We start from the raw sequence: 16,668 nt of genomic DNA on the forward strand, positions 1-16,668 counted from the left end.
CACCCGGCGGGGGGGGGAAGTGGCGGAGGGGGGACAGGGATGGGAGGGGGAAGGGCCGGGAGAGGGAGGAGGTGCCGCCCTTCCTCCTTAAAACCCCGACGAGTGCGTGCGCTCTCGTCACCAGGCGAGGCCTGCCGTTGGCCTCGACTGAAAACGCAGTCCCCTAAAGGCCGGAACCGGGTCTCAGTGCAGGCCCTGCTTCCTTTTGCTGTAGGTCAGACCGCGGTCGGCTTTGCCTGCGGTTCACCGTAGCACCTGCGACTTGCGATCCCCGTCGTCAAATAAATTTTTCTGTGGCCCTACGGCTGCCGGGCGACGACCCCTGGGGAGCCTGGGCCCCCGAGCCCGGACCGCGCGAGCGCAGGTGCCCGGGGAGAGCATCGCGAGGCGCGGCCGGAGCGCTCTGCCGCCCGCGGGCTCTGTTAGGCACGCCTTCGTGCTCCGCGCGCGGGCAGTTGCGGCAGCCTCAAGCGTGGCATTGCGGACTGCCACACAGCCTCTGTGCTGCGGCTCCCTGGATGCGTTGCCACGGGTGAGGGAAGGTTAGGCAGCGTTTTAAAAATTGTAAGAGCCTTCGACTTGGTCAAGGACCGATGGAACTCTTTGCGTCCAATCTGGAGCTTTTCCTTTTTGTTCCTTTTCACAACCGTCCCACTCTCTTTCGTAATTTAGGCCCTTAACAAGTAAAGCTTATCACGGTTGTTCTGTGTTACACAAGGGCAACTCTGTCATTTCTAGTCGGAAAACTCTTTCTCTTCTGCTCTCTGGAAGGAGTAAACAGGAGTTTTACCTGCTCTGAAGAACTCGGCTTTCTACTAACACTGAGGCCTTTTGTTTGGTGTTTTCACTGAGCATAGGTTGGGAGAGGGCTTTAGGGATCACATTGTTTCCTTGGTCAGTGTACTGCAGCGTCTTAGGATTTATTAGAACTTCTACTTAGAGACTGTGCTTGCATAGTTATTCAACTTCTTTATAAACGTTATACTCTGTAAACAAAGTTAGCACTTTCAAAAAAGAGTTGGGTCAGGCAGGCTTTTATGGGAATAAAAGTCAAATCACCTTCATCTTAAGGAAATTGCTTGCCTTGGAAACTCTTGAATCCATCTAAGTCAAGGAAAACTAAAGAGCTTGAGAAATATATGATGCCCCTTCATTACATAAAAGTTTAAAACTTTGGTATGGTAAAAGGCTGTTGACAAAGTTAAAATATTTAATGGCCCATTGGGAGAAAATTTTGGCGACGTATCATGGGAACAGTTAACACCATAATAAATAAAATGCTTGACCCACATCTACAGTAGTGTAGTTTAAAAAACCCATGTTCAGTCAGCTGCTCTCATGCCAAAAGTTTGTCAGCATAGTGATGCTAGTTGGAAGAGTGAAAGCTTTTGAAAAAATGAGCTTGGTGGGACGAGATATAAGTTCAGCTAAGCAGAGCCAAATCAGTATTAGCCAGTGTTCTTGTAGAACTTGAGATACAAGTTGTGAGTCTTGTGAGCCAGATCCCGTAATGGTCACAAGCAGTGCTGACATGAAATATCCGGTGAGCTCTCATCAAGCTCTCAAAGCTGGGCTCAAACTCCCAAGTGGACCAATCAGCTTGGCGGGGTGTGTGTGTGTGTGTGTGAAGGGAGGGGTCTTAGCCTCTCAGATGAGGTATCACCTTGCTCTACTTGGAAAAGACAGTCAAGGATGAAAAACTAGATAGAGCTTTTGCTATTGTCATGGGCCTGCGACTCCGGCAGCTGCCGTGTTTATATGTGTCATGTGGTATTGTGGTTCACTGCGGAGCGTGTGTGCCCTGTGGAGCCCAATAGTTTTAAGCTGCTGCTTCTTAGAAAACAGTGGTCCATCCCATCACTGGTTAGGAGGCTCCTGGGGTCAGAGGACTCACTAACCTCTATAGATCTGCACTTGGAGCATCAGCACCTGAACTTGTTGAAGCAGAGGGTTCAAACTGAACCAACAAGCTTGCAAATAGTGGTCCAGACATCCAGAAGTAAGGAAACAATTCTGAAAAGGCAATGCTAAGATGGAAGACTTCTTTTCCAGCTAAACAAAATGCCCAGATAGCAGTTAACTTTTCTCAGCAAAACATGTGTCCTTGAGTTCATCATGGTAGGCAGGACTTTTCATTAGCATATTCAAAATTCAAAAGCCAACAGTTGGGAGGTAAAGGAGACTGTAAGAGCATAATGAGGAAAATCCTTACGGAAGATGAAGCACTGAAGGAGACTACAAGTCAGCAAAAACGGATGATGAAGAGCAGAGAACTCTTTATAGGATGGCAGATCTAGTAAACATTGAATGATTCCACTTATACCAGACATGTAAGAGGAATGGAGGATTTCAACCCTTTCTATCTTCTCAGACTTATTAGGGCCATGAAGGGTAGGTTGAGACCATGAGGAAGTCTGATAAAAACAATTTTAATAAAGCAAGACTATTACCATTGCAGTGATAGAAAGATCAAATGTGACAATAACAACCCAGAAAAGAAATACTAGATTGCAATGTATAATGATGTGGCAGGTGTACTAAACAGAGGCAGATACCCCAGTGGGTGTCTGGATACTAGTGGGGAGGGTGATCTTAAGGGCAGTATAGCCCCAAACTTAAAAAGTGTCCTGAAAACTCAGGGATACAACCATGGCTACTATCAACATTGTAACAGTTTATTTTCCTTTTGCTGTTATATAACAGCCTATTTTATATCCAAAATGAATCTTCTTGTGTGATTTGCTAGAAAAAAGTTTAAAATGGAGGGCTTCCCTGGTGGTGCAGTGTTTGAGAATCCGCCTGCCAATGCAGGGGACATGGGTTTGAGTCCTGGTCCGGGAAGATCCCACATGCCGCGGAGCAGCTAAGCCCGTGCGCCACAACTACTGGGCCTGCGTGCCACAGCTACTGAGCCCATGTGCCACAACTACTGAAGCCTGCCTGCCTAGAGCCCGCACACTGCAACAAAGAGTAGCCCCCGCTCGCCGCAACTAGAGAAAGCCCGCACGCAGCAACAAAGACCCAATGCAGCCAAAAATAAAATAAATTTTTAAAAAAATGTTTAAAATGTACTTAAATTTCTGTGAACATATAAATTTCAAGTGCATGAATGTTTAAAACTAAAGCATGCTCTATGTTAAAAAATGGCTTAGTTTTCTTTCCCTAAGTTACTGATTTAAAGTTTTATCGTCTTTTTTTAATAGCCATATATTTTTGTATATTTATTACTTTTTAACTGAGGTATATAATTGACATATAACATTATATTAGCTTCAGGTGTCTGACATAGTGATTCGACATTTGTGTGTTTGACAAATAATCACCACAGTAAGTCTCGCTAACATCTGTTCCCATAGGTAAGTACAATTTTTTTTTCTTGGGATGAGGATATCAATTCATCCTTTTGATGAATAATAAAAATCAAACAGCAGTGCTACATCATCATTTCTATGTGAATTTTAGACACAGAAATCTCCAACAAGCAATTAGGTTTGTCACAAGCCAGTCAAAGTCCGTAGGCCAGTCAGTACCTGTACTCGGGCTATTGTGTTTTGACTCAGTCAGACATAGAAACTGTCAGTCACCTACACGGTGGGTGCTAAAGATATAAATATCTTTAGATAAAAGAATCCTGTTGCATCAGAAATAAACATTTTATTAAGTCATCAAACCCAATCATTAGACGTAATCTTTCTCTGTAAAACTGACTTAAGGCAGTTTTCAAAAAACCTTTTAAAAACTATTTTAAGAAACAATTCTCTTTAGTAAATCTCTGTTATGTCCATTTTCTGTCCCTTTACTTTTCATGTCTAAGTTTAATCAACTTGAATATAAACCCAAAGATTGCTTAGGTAAGTCTTCAAGTCAGATGAAACTGTGCTTTCACGTTAGAAACCCTGCCACTGAGTACAGTGGGTATTTACTACTGTGGAGGTTCAGTGTGCCTATTATGATGTGACAGACAGATTCGTCAAAAGAATATTTCTATTTGCATACTGGTAGGAACTGCTTCCTTGGGATGCTGAGTAAAGGACTTACTATGAACCTCTAATACTTCATAGCATTTTCATAGCGTGCCATTTTGATGACTGATTCACATACAGGTACCCGGAGGAATCTAGTTTCAGAAAATTCTTATTTTTAGTGAACTTGGAAAAAGGAGGAATCTAGTTTCAGAAAATTCTTATTTTTAGTGAACTTGGAAAAAGGAGGAATCTAGTTTCAGAAAATTCTTATTTTTAGTGAACTTGGAAAAGTTTCTTTTGCTGTTCTTAAGTCTGAATAAAAATCATTTGGGAATTGGAAATCAGGAGGGCCACAGTCTCCATGAAATTGTTAGGAACATGTTGAATTATGCCACAGTCTGAAGCGAGGCAAAAATAGCTTAGGAAAGGAGAACTTAATCTGACCAGAGAAAGGGAATGGAGTATCAATAAATGTCAAAGGTTTGTTATGCGTGCTATGGCAAAGCTGTCACTTGACAGGTTTAATTTACAGAGTTGGCATTTAGGCTGCAGAATCCAGACAGACACTGACCCAAGCAGCCTTACTAGGGTCAGCCTTACATACGGAGTGTTCTTGAACAGGTTCTGCCAAGCATAATAACATTTATTTAACAGAAAGCTGCAGTCGTCATGTCTCTTCCCTACTCATTCACAAATTTGTTTTTTAACGGGACATGTTCAGTAAAGATTGCTCTCTTAGTGTATTTCTATAGCTTGTTTCATCACCAGAAGATACTGAATAAGAAAAAAGTGTAGAAGCATTTCAGAATTTCTTCTGCTTAAGATAGTTGTCATATCATGTATTTCTGGAGTCCTTTGACATTAATATAGTAGATAATCAATATTTGTTTGGCTATGACCAGGTTACTGTCCCCCCTGAAATCCTTTTAGGCATCCTCTTCCCAGTCTTCCTAAGATTTATTTGCAGGCTCCTCTTAGTTTTTCCTCAATCCCTTTAACAATGGTGTTCACTGGGGTTTTGTTCTAGGGCTGCCTGGCCCTGCTCTGCATGCACCCTGGGGTTTTCGCTTACCCCCATAGCTTTGGCTATCCACCCTCCCTCTTTCCTCAGCACTTGTTAAATGCCTAGCCCATGCCAGGCCCTCTGCTATCTTATGATAAACAGCATAAACATTGTTTCTACCTCCAGTAGAATTTATATACAGATGAGGAAAGGGAAAATACAAAGTAACTAAGCAAAGAATATATAAGTTATAATGTGTGCTATGAATAGCTGGGGTAGTTACTTCAGACAGGGAAGTCAAGGGGCAGTGTCTCCCAGGAAACCCAGACCTAAAGGACAAGAATTTATTACAGAAAGAGGACGAGGAGAGGAGAGAGGTTCTTGGTGGAGGAAATGACAGTACAAATACCCGAGGTGGGAAGAGTTTGGCTGTGCTCAAGGAGATGAAAGACTTGAGGGGCTGCAGCAAAATAAGGAAAGGGAACAGAGGCAGGAGTCAGCCTGCACATCTGGCAGGGGCTGGATAATTCAGCAACCTTGTAGGCCATGGTAAGTATTTGGATTTTATTTTAAGGGCAATGAGCAACAGCTGCCTAACAGGAAATAGATGTTTTAAGAAAATCATTTTTCCTATGCTGTGGAGAATGGATTGGAGGGAGCCACAGATTGGAGTTGGCATGATGCGGTGAAAGACTTGAGGTTTCCTGCCTTGCTAAATGGTGGACAGCGACAGTGTTGACTGTGACGAGACAGTGGAAATGGAGAGAAGTGAGTAGATCAGCGACATAGAGATAGAATTAAGAAGACTTGAATCACAGCATGTCCTACAGCTTCCCAGAATTGTTGTCCATGTCCAAAGATATAAGTCCATTATTATAAGCCTATGTTATGCTATGGTGCTAAATATTATAGGCAAACTGACATGAAGTTTCATGATTCACATGACCATTTTCATTAGCAATGTTTGTAAGGGGTAAACCAGAAGCATAAAAGAAACAAAGGTCCTCAAATTATGCTTGGAGAAAGGCACTATTTCTGAGGATTTCAGGACTATAGAGGAGTGGAAATGCCTAACAGTTGTCTATTTAAGTTTTCATAGAACAATCAAAGTCCTGATAACTATATTAGTAAGAAAAGCTAAAATTTATTATGCTCTTGTTGTTTTCCAATCTGTGCTAAACATATTTGCATTTTTTCTTGAACTTAGGAATAAACGTAAATGTCAACAGTGTTATAACTGACATTTAAGTGCTTTGTGGGTGTCACTGGGTGATGTGATGAACGATTTTTTTCTTTACAAATTTCTATATTTTCTAGTTTCTTTCCAAAACTGCTACCCTTGTTATTGGGAGTGGGGAATATCAAATGAGCCCTTGGAGGATTTAAGTCATATCCCATATTCCTAATATTTTCAGAATTTCAGGTAATATTTTCAGAAAATGAATGTCTGGAATGTTGTTTACATGGAAGATATTTGAAACATTTAATTGTATGATGACTGTTTAGAGGTAGAGGAAGGGGTATTTGTGTGACAGATTTAAGTTGGGAGTTAGAATTTGTCCCAGAAGAGGTTGTTCTGATACGTCTGTGGCCTTCTTATAATCTCTGCCACAGGGATGGTGGCACCAGGTTACCCTAACCTCACTCCAGCTGTCAGAACACCACAGCCATCTTGCTCTGAGTCCATGTTTCCAGAGAATTAATCCCATTATAACTTACTTTTAAGGTGGATCTATTTGCCATCACATGTAGGAATGTAATGCCCAAGTTCTCAAGATCCCTGAGAACTTGAAATAAAAGGAAATCTTTTTGCATTTTCTTTTTTGCTTTAAAAAATTGTCTTCAGAGAATTAAGCCAGAAACTCTGCTACAATGAGAGTGTTTACATACCATATCTGTGGTTATAAATCAAAAGATTGCCTAAAAATGTGTGAATAACATTTGGAAACATCTAAAACTTGAGTCAAGGTACCTTTGGTATCATCTAAGAGAAGGTGAACTGGAATGTGGTTGTAAGTGGAAATTAAATCAATTTTATTATACCTGGTGGAGGAAGTTTATGAGAACTGAAGGAAGATGACGAGAGGTACATAGAAGAGTAAAGCCGAAAGATCTGAGGGTTGTCAGTGTTTGCCCAGCACTGCCTAGGGAAGAGGCCCTGAATCTGTGTACAGTGAACCTGCTGGTTGTTCTCTCATTCCGGCCTATACGTCATCTTCTATGAGTTTAGTAAAAGTGAATCACAAAATATGATTATGTAGTAAATTACTGAAACTCCATCCTCCCTTCTCATTCTCATGAATATTTCAAGAGAAATTGTTCTCTAGGCCACTGCTACTCAGATTTAGGCTGTGAGCTGGTACCAACCAACCTACAAACTTTTGCTGGTCTGAGAAGAGATAAGCATAGAAATTGAGAGCAGGACTTTAAGAACTTTTGTAGCAATTTTGTAGGGTAACTTTATGTTTATTGAATTAAATTTATAAATTAGGCTTGTATTTTTAAGTTTTGAAAAATTTCATTTTCACGTAATTCATTTTTATTAAGAAATACTGCTGAAAACTGTGGAAATTGATTAGTTACGTTATGAAAAGAATTGCTACAGGTACCTTCCTTTAGTCTTTCATGCATGAGGCCACTCCATGCCCTTTTACAATATTAATTATTCCTAGTCTGTCCATCCTGGGTTGCTGTCATCAGGAGGAAAGAAACCATTCATATGGTTTCTCAGCTTCCTTTGATAAGCTTTAAATAAGAACTATGATTGTGGTTTTACAAATATATGAACATGCTTTTGTTGGTATATTGGTGTGCGCCTGTCAGGACAACTTAGCGTTACTGTAGCACACTTCCACAGAGTTAAAAAGGAAACTGAAAATGTTGTTTACAACATCAGATGACAGCCAAGAAAAGTAGGTTGACAACAAACTTATAGACTGTTTTTATAGCCTTTGGGAAATGCATTTTTAAATCCAAATTGCTTTTTACTGCTATTTAAGCCCTTCTCCTTGTATTTAGTGTTCAGTGTGTAAAGTAAATTCACTGTTTTTACAAGTAATGCTGGAAATGGAACTGTCAAATAGTCTTATGCACTACAGCTTCCCCAGATAACTCCATATAAGTCCCTGCTGTCTACAAGTGTCGTCACGATCCTTTTAATTGATTTTAAATGGCTTTAAAAATTCCTAACAGGAGTATTTATAGTTAGAGAATATTTTTCTTCATGAGCATGTTATTTATAAATATGAATCGATTTTGATGAAATTGAACTAGTTAACTCCCCACTAATGGACGTCATGAATATCAATGATCCATAACTCCTCTCTCCAGTGTTCTTTCCAATGAGAAAGGGAAGAGAGCTGAGCAAAATCATCTGTCCTCCATACTGCCATCGAGTCTTACTGCCTTGGATATGTCCTGTCCAAAGCCCATCAGCCTGCTCTATGGGCAGGCTTCGTGATAAACGCTGTATGAGCATTATCTGACAACCTACTTGTCAGACTAGGAAACTCATTCTTTATTTCCTTCTTGAAACTCTCTTACTTCGTCTACCCCTCTGGGGGCTCCTGGCTTGTCTCCCTCTGTCTTCCTGTCCTCCAGTTGTTGGTATTTTTAAGGATATTTCTTATTTCTTCTCTGCTATACTCTTACACTCTACAGTCTCAGTCGTTTAGAAGATTTCTTTGGTTTCAACTTCCTAACATTCCCTGTGCTTCCAGTAAAGACTTCTCGCCTGAGTTCCAGAAATACATATTTCCAGGGTGTAAACTCCAAGTACCTCATACCTCATGGTCAAAGCTGAGCCGATAATCTCCTCCCTTCCCCGTGAGACCAGTTCATCTGTTTGTTGTCCTGATACCAGTGACTCCTGTCTCTGGCCCTCAGATGCCCCAGCCAGAAACCTGGCAGCCATACTAGCATCCTCCCTTCTCTTCTCTTCTGTCTGATTGGCTGCCAATTTCTGTTGAGGCTATCTATTAAAGATCTCAGAAAGTGTCCCTCTCCCTCCACTTTTTACCATCAGTCTTCCTTCCTTCCTTCATCTGTAACCCCTTCTTTCATTCCTTCATTCATCCCTTTAACAGTATTTACTAAGTTGTACTGAAATAGCTTGATTCAATTACTTCTAGTCTTGTCTCCATCTAATCCATCCTGTATTGTTAAAAAATTCAGTGTCTTTAAAAAAAATGCAAATCTGATCGTGTCATTCTCCTACTTAAAATCCTCCAGTGGCCCTCTATTAACTTTTAGAAAGTCCAAATTAGCAAGACATTTAAGACCCTCCAAATTATGCCTTTGCGTTCCCAGCCCTACTTCCTACACTACTGTTACTCTTCTAGTCTTTGAAACCACTTGTGGTTTCCAAAATATTTGCCATGCTTTCTCAGACCTGTATGGTCTGCAATTCCTTTTACCTAGAAAGTTCTCTTTCTACTTCCCCTAAAGCTCTACAATTAATTCTCTTATGAAGCTTTCCCGGCCACTACATCAATTAGGTACTCCATTCCCCATGCTTCCATAGTTTCTTGTGCATACCTCTAATGAAGCATTCATTGCATTATGATAACCATTTCTGTAAACTCCATCTGTCTCCCTCATACCCCATGAAGCTTTCCAAGGCAGAGGCCAGGGCTTATTAATTTCCCTGTGACTAACACAGTACTTCGCACATAGTAGGTATTTAATGAGCAACTAGCATATTTTGTGGTATTATTGTTTCATGCTTTATTTAAGCATGTTTAGAGGACAGTGCTGGTGTTTGCTAGGACACAGAACCAAGAAATAGGATCTAGCAGCAGACAAAGATTAGAAGGTGAAATCAAGAAAGTCATGATAACAGGCTGGCTTATCTTGGATAGTATCAAAGACAGATTGTTTACTATCTTTTTTTGGTTGTTGTTGCTATATTTGAGCATTTCTCCTAAAAGAGTATTAATAACTCACTTTTACATTACTATTAGGAATAATCTTACTTTTATTCCTTGAAATGAATAACAAGACAAAAGAACTCACAACTAGTATCAGTGACTCAAATAAATTATTGATCTAGAACAGATTCACCTAAAGTGATAGTGACATACTGATCTCTTTGGCAGAGGCTTTGCACAGAGAATTCTAGACTTCCCTTCTGGTATCACCCTCCCTTCTGTGTACTATAAGGCAGACAGAAGCCATGCTCTGAGAAAATACTTAACATGGCACACCTAAAGCAAGTTTATTATAATATTTTTAAGGTGTTGTATTAGTGTGATTAAACTTTTAGATTTGCAAAAATGTGTACTTGAAGACTGGATTAACTTTTTGAAAATTTAAGGAAAAATTTTCCTTCCTTTGTTTTGTATATTGTACCAAAGAAATGCTAATTAATATTAAATTTTAATTGAGAAGAGTATGGCATGTGTTCTGTTGGCTCCATATACACTGAAGGTGCTGACTGATCAGTGGTAATGATAATAATTTAAGAACAGATTTTACAATCTTTGTAATAGTTCTCCTTCAATTAAATCCTTTTTGAGAGGGGAAAATCCTGGCATGTGGCTACTGTACATACAGGGCTTAATTCAGGATGGCAAACATCTTGTGGTAGTTGCATCCTATTTAGGGTTTTATCCTGCATCTATGCACACAATTTATGATTATGGAATCATTAAATATGGCCCTTCAGGGTTCTTAGTTATTGTTCTATTCTTGGATCCCTTGATTCTACATAACAATCTTTCATTTTTAAGGGGATTTTTATCTTTTTAAAGCACTCTATCTACACGGCCCAACCTCTCTGTCTGCCATGGTTATTGTATAAGGATATTGTAAAGTGTCTATATCTGTGTGCCTTTTTGGAATAGTTGAGATTCAGAAGCTGTTAGAATGATATGAGGCAGCAAATACAGTAAGGGGTTGGAGGATGGAGTTTTTCCGAATATAAGAAGATGAGAGAATTTTAGAGCCATGTAAAGATGGAACTGGAAAGGCCTGAAAGATCATCCAATTATACCTCAGGGAGCAGAGCCCTGGAGAGGATAAGTGACTCATCAAGTGCTCACAGAATGTAGCAAAGTCATCTCAGAGCCAAGGGGAAGTCCTCCTAACGGGAACATAACTTGCATTTCCATGTAATTTAACTCCCAAATGATTTCCTTTGTATTATCTGATTGCATCTCTTACCGATTCTTAACAAGGCTTTGGGAGGAGAGTTGGCTGCCGCATCTTCCATAAGGAGAGGTTGAAACACACTTAGTAACTAAGCTAGTCAAAATTGAAAACTGCTCCCAGACTCACTCTGCTTATAAAATCAGGATCCACAGGTTAAATAAATGCTCCAATCTCCTCTGAGGCTGTGGCTCCCAGACTCTTTAGAGGCACCTCGGGTGATTCTGATTCACAAGTTGGGGTCTGTGAATGCTAAAAGCTCCCATGAGCCGCTGCTGTAAGGTAGCTCATCATTAGCTAGGCAGAGTGAAAGCATACCTTTGGTAGTATGTCACACAAGAAGACAAAAGCATCTGTTTCTAGTGCAGTGGGGCACACAAAACTCTTCGTGGGTCCAAGAATTGTGATTGCAGTAACAGCTATAGCAGCATTAATAATATTTCTGGTAACTGAGGCCCCATGCCACTAACAGAAATAGGCATCTGAAGAGATAGGAGAGAGGGGGACACAACTTCAAGAATTTTACTTCCTATAGGTCTAAACATACTTTAATGACATGACAAAAAGATCGAATTCTTAAATTCTCTGATTTCCAGTGAACTCTTCCAAGGTCCTTGTCTTTACTGTGACATCTGACTCAATGCTCTAATGCTGGAGACGGTTGCCATGGTGAGTCACACCTGTACTTCCACCTGTCTCAGGGCAGCCTCTGAGAGCTTCTAAGCTCTACAGAGTCCACTTTCTTTGCTGAGCCAACTGTGTTCTCCTTTGAAGAAGGGAGGGTCAGTTAGCACTAATCTTCTATTACTAGAAATGAACAGCGATTGTTCTGGGAATGGAAAGATGAAAAGAAATGGAGGTTTGAGGTTCCTACGAATACCTGGAACAATTGCTGCTTTGCTTGGCTCTGTTCTGACATCAGCCACAGGTAAATATGTGCAGAAACCATACCATATGTCTCAGAACTGCCCATGTTGCCTCTAAGACTAGTCTTCTCCTTGGATGGAGAAATTTCTGTGAGCATTTACTATGCACTGGCACTGGTCTAAGAGATGGGGATGTGGGTGGTATAAAATTGTGAAAAAGATGCTGTCCTCAAAATTGATCCCTGTGTAAACAGTTACAGTACAGCAAGATAAAATGTATAACAGATGTTTTCTGCTGGGTGCTATGGGAACCCTGAGAAGTGATGCCTAATCTTCCCCGGGCTGGAATGTGGGAGTGAAAGTAAAGAGTCTTCCTAAGGAGGGACTAGAGTTTGGAAGAAAGAGAATAAGAATTTCTGGTCCCAAGTTTTGAACCAAATACTCCCAGTATTATGATAATTGGATGAAAAGAACACGAATGCTTTTAATATTGGTTGAAGTTTTCCAGAGGGATCAGAAACTTGACAAGAATAGAGAAAAATTCTACTGTAATGAAATGTTCTTGAAAAAAAAAAAAAGACTGCAAGACTGAATTGTAACTAGATACACTTCTGGTGAGAAGAATTGTAAAGTCTTTTTTTATTGTCTCTGCTGAGAGGAGTCTACCATCTGTTAATTTGAATATTTGTGCTTCCAATATTTTGCTTTCTTTAAAATTTAAATCACTTAATTACCAAAAAAAAAAAAAGCATAGTCTATGTCTATGAACATTTCTAGACTGAAAACTTGGATTTTTCAGTTGTAAGTTTCTTAAATAATACCAACTGATACGACATCACTAACTTTGATGCCCTATTATTCTTATTTTCTGCTTTAAACAACTGTAACCATTATCTTTTAAATAACCTGAGTCAAGTAACTTAATTGCACCCCATTACAATTACACTCTCAAACTGGGCAAAAGTTTTGTTTAGCTGTTCATACCACCATTTCCTCTTTCTTTCCCCTTCCCTACAACCCCTGTGTGAATTCTTGCTCTTATACACAAAGACACCAGAATTCCTATCCCCTGATCTAATCAGAGATAATGCAGTCAATCAATCACCAGTAAACTACACATTCCTTAGCTGAGATGCTTTTGTTGGGGGCATGAAGATAGAAATATGTGCTAATGGCCAGAGAAGATCTAGCTACACTGTAGCACTAAAGTAGCTACACCACTACAGGATTCCAAGTCGAATCTCATTAACCTGTCTTAGCCAATAAGAATTCTCTCTTTAGGCTATCCATGGAATTGGTTATTCATAAAAGAGGAAGTACATTGACCTTTGGTTTTCACTATGGAGCATGGGGACCAAAACTCTGGGTTTTCACACACCACATTCACACACATTCTATTACCAGATTTTATTCAAACTTGAGTAACCAAGAAGTGCCTTTTACAGTAAAGCTTTGATATCTTCAAAAGGCTCCATTCAGTCGTATAACACGATTACTGGGGACTTACTTGATTTAGCAAAATATGTGGAGTTGACCCTTGAACAACACAGGTTTGAACTGTGCGGGTCCACTTATTCGTGGATTTTTAAAATAGTAAATACCATATGATCTAAGGTTGTTTGAAACTGGATTTGGAACTACGGATATGGAGGGACTGTGGGGACATAGGGCTGACTACAAGTTATGGGTGGATTTTCGGCTGTGAGGAGGGTCGGCACCCCTAACCCCTGCATTGTTCAAGGGTCTATTGTAGTTTGAAGTTGAATGGTATCTCTGAAGAAAAAAAAATGTTTTTTGAATTTACTCAGTGTATTCAGATATCTTTTCCTTACTACATTGAACTTTGGGGACCAGTTAAATACAATCTGGTAAATTTGTATGAAGAATTCTATGCAAATATTTATATCATGTTTCCCAAGAATATTCACTGAAAAAAGGTCATGGTCATGAAGGAATGTTAAGGATAATGAACTTTATATGACATAATCCTCATTTTGAAACAATATTTGTGGTACATACAAAGAAAATGTCTGGAAAGGAATACATCAAAATGCATATAGTGGCTATTTCTGAAGTAGTATAGATTTGGGACATTTTATTTTATATTTTATACTTTTCTGTATCTTCCAAATTATCCACAGTGGTTTGTATTGCTTTCATATATGAGAAAAACCCTCTCAACATTCTTAAAAAAAGACCCAGGTTGGGAATTCCCTGGTGGTCCAGTGGTTAGGACTCTGTGCTGGTTGGGGAAAGATTCCACAAACCTCAAGGGCACAGAAAAAAAACAAAAAAAAAGACCCAGGGAATCATGATCAAGTATGTATAACTAGATTCCCAGAGCAAAAATGATTTCACGTTATTAAGAAGATAAATTATGGTTCACCTTTCGATTACCAGATTGATTTTTTTAAATTATGAAAAGTACTGATTTTTAAACTTGCCAGTGACCAGACTTTACATTAACTTTAACTTTACATAACATAGCTCTTATTGGACCTAGTTTCAAACTTAGATAATCCTTTGATAATCGTAATTATAAATTTTGTGACCATAGTTCCCCCAATTATCTGGGACAGGTCTGATGTCAAATATTTGTTCTCCTGATATTTGGGCTATAAAAAATACTATCATGATCCAGATTACTTCTTAATATCCTGAAACATTTGTTGTTGTTGTTTTTTGGCCATGCTGCCCAGCATGTGGGATCTTAGTTCCCCCACCAGGGATGGAACAGGCACCCACTGCAGTGGAAGCCTGGGGTCTTAACCACTGGACCACCAGGGAAGTCCCACAAACTGAAACTTTTTTTTTAATAGGAAAAGAAATCACACACATAGTTCTAAAAATCAAACACTATAGATATGTTTTAAAGCAAACTCCCTATCCGCATCTATACCCCAAATCTCATCCTTGGAGAGAACCATTGTTGACAGTTTCTAAGGCCTGGGGAGCCCGACTTTCCCCTCTTTCACACACGGGTCTACTCACCCTCTCTCCAGCCTGTTCTCTTGGTGTAGGTTTGGTTATCCCAAGAAAGGTCCACTCTTGTAGCTTCACTCTCAGGGCGCCGAATGCATCACTTGCGCCTCTCTCAACTCCTTTTATACTCCCGAGGGAGTGGGTAAACCTTCCATCCCGATTGGATTATCTTTTTTACACACCTCTTTTAATAGCATTCTAGGAAGGGGCCCACAAAGACCTTTGTTTGGATCTATTCAGTATATTCAGAAAGCAATCACTGTATGTTATCTATGTGTGATTCCTATTTTTTTAAAATAATTAAATGAAACAAAAATACCTCAATAGGTATAAGTAAAATTGTGTATAGTTAAGGTGTACAATTTGATGTTTTTTTGTTTTTTAATTTTTAAATTAAAAAAAATTGAAGTATAGTTGATTTACAATATTATATGAGTTGCAGGTGAACAACAAAGTGATTCAAAATTTTTATAGATTATATTTCATTTAAAGTTATTATAAAATAACGGCTATATTTCCCTGAGCTGTACAATATAGGCTTGTAGCTTATTTATTTTATGCATAGTAGCTTGAACCTCTTAATCTCTACCCTTATCCTGCGACTCCCCCCTTCTGTCTCTCCTCTGATTATTGAGTTTGAGCATGTCTTCATATATTTGCTGACCTTTTGGGTTTCTTCTGAAAATTGGCTATTCATCTACTTTTTTTTTTTTTTTTTTTAAGATTTCCCATTTCTTGTTGATTTGCAGTAGTTCTCTGCAAACCATAAAGAATAACAATTAAACATGAAGAATATTGATTACCCCTAGGGTTGAAGTTGGAAGAGGAATGGAATCTGGAAAGATTTATAGGTAATTTCAACTGTATTGTAATGTTTAATTTCTTAGGTTAGGTGGTAGGTCAAGTACATTTATTTACTTATTCTTTACCTCTTTGTAAATCTTATATGGTATGTAACTTTAAACCAATTCTACATGCTGGGATCTACTCAGCATTCAAAATCAGTGCTTCTCAAAGCGTGGTGCCCAGAGCAACAGCATTAGCACCACCAGAGAACTTGTTAGAAATGCAAAATCAACCTGCACGTCAGACTTCTGGACTCAGAAACTCTGGGAGTAGGGCTCAGCAATCTGTGTCTCAGGTGACTCTGGGGCAGATAAAGTTTTTGAACTATTGTTGTAGGGAAAAACTAAAGCACATTTTGATGCTATCTTCAAAATATGAGATTATGCTCTTGAGACCCCCAACTATTCATTTTCATTTTGTATGCTAGTTCTTTGTATCTGCAGTATTTTATATGTCTGAACCACATTTCAAAATCTTATTATTTGATACAATGCTACAGCATAAATACTGGGATATATAACTACCTCACTAAGTGTCTTCGACTGAAAGTTAAGCTAATCTAATTTCTGTCTAATTTCTTTTAAATCAGGATATTCGACGTTCATCTTTAATAATTCAATCACTAAATTAGTCCCAATTTTTGCATGTTTATCTTTCTTATGAAGGGTGGAAATCCCTTTAACAATGTTTGCTACACTTTCAATACAATTTCTTGAAATCTTGGTGAAGAGAAAATAATAGCAGAACAGTCTTGGATTTCTGTCTCTTTCTCTTGATGCCAGCTCCCCAGGGAAACCCGCGAAACAGTGTCTCTTGAACAACCTTCTGGTAAACAAACACCCCATCTCACATTCCAAAG

Source organism: Neophocaena asiaeorientalis, unplaced genomic scaffold (genome assembly GCF_003031525.2).
Source record: "Neophocaena asiaeorientalis asiaeorientalis breed wild unplaced genomic scaffold, Neophocaena_asiaeorientalis_V1.1 scaffold80, whole genome shotgun sequence".
NCBI classification, from domain to species: Eukaryota; Metazoa; Chordata; class Mammalia; order Artiodactyla; family Phocoenidae; genus Neophocaena; species Neophocaena asiaeorientalis.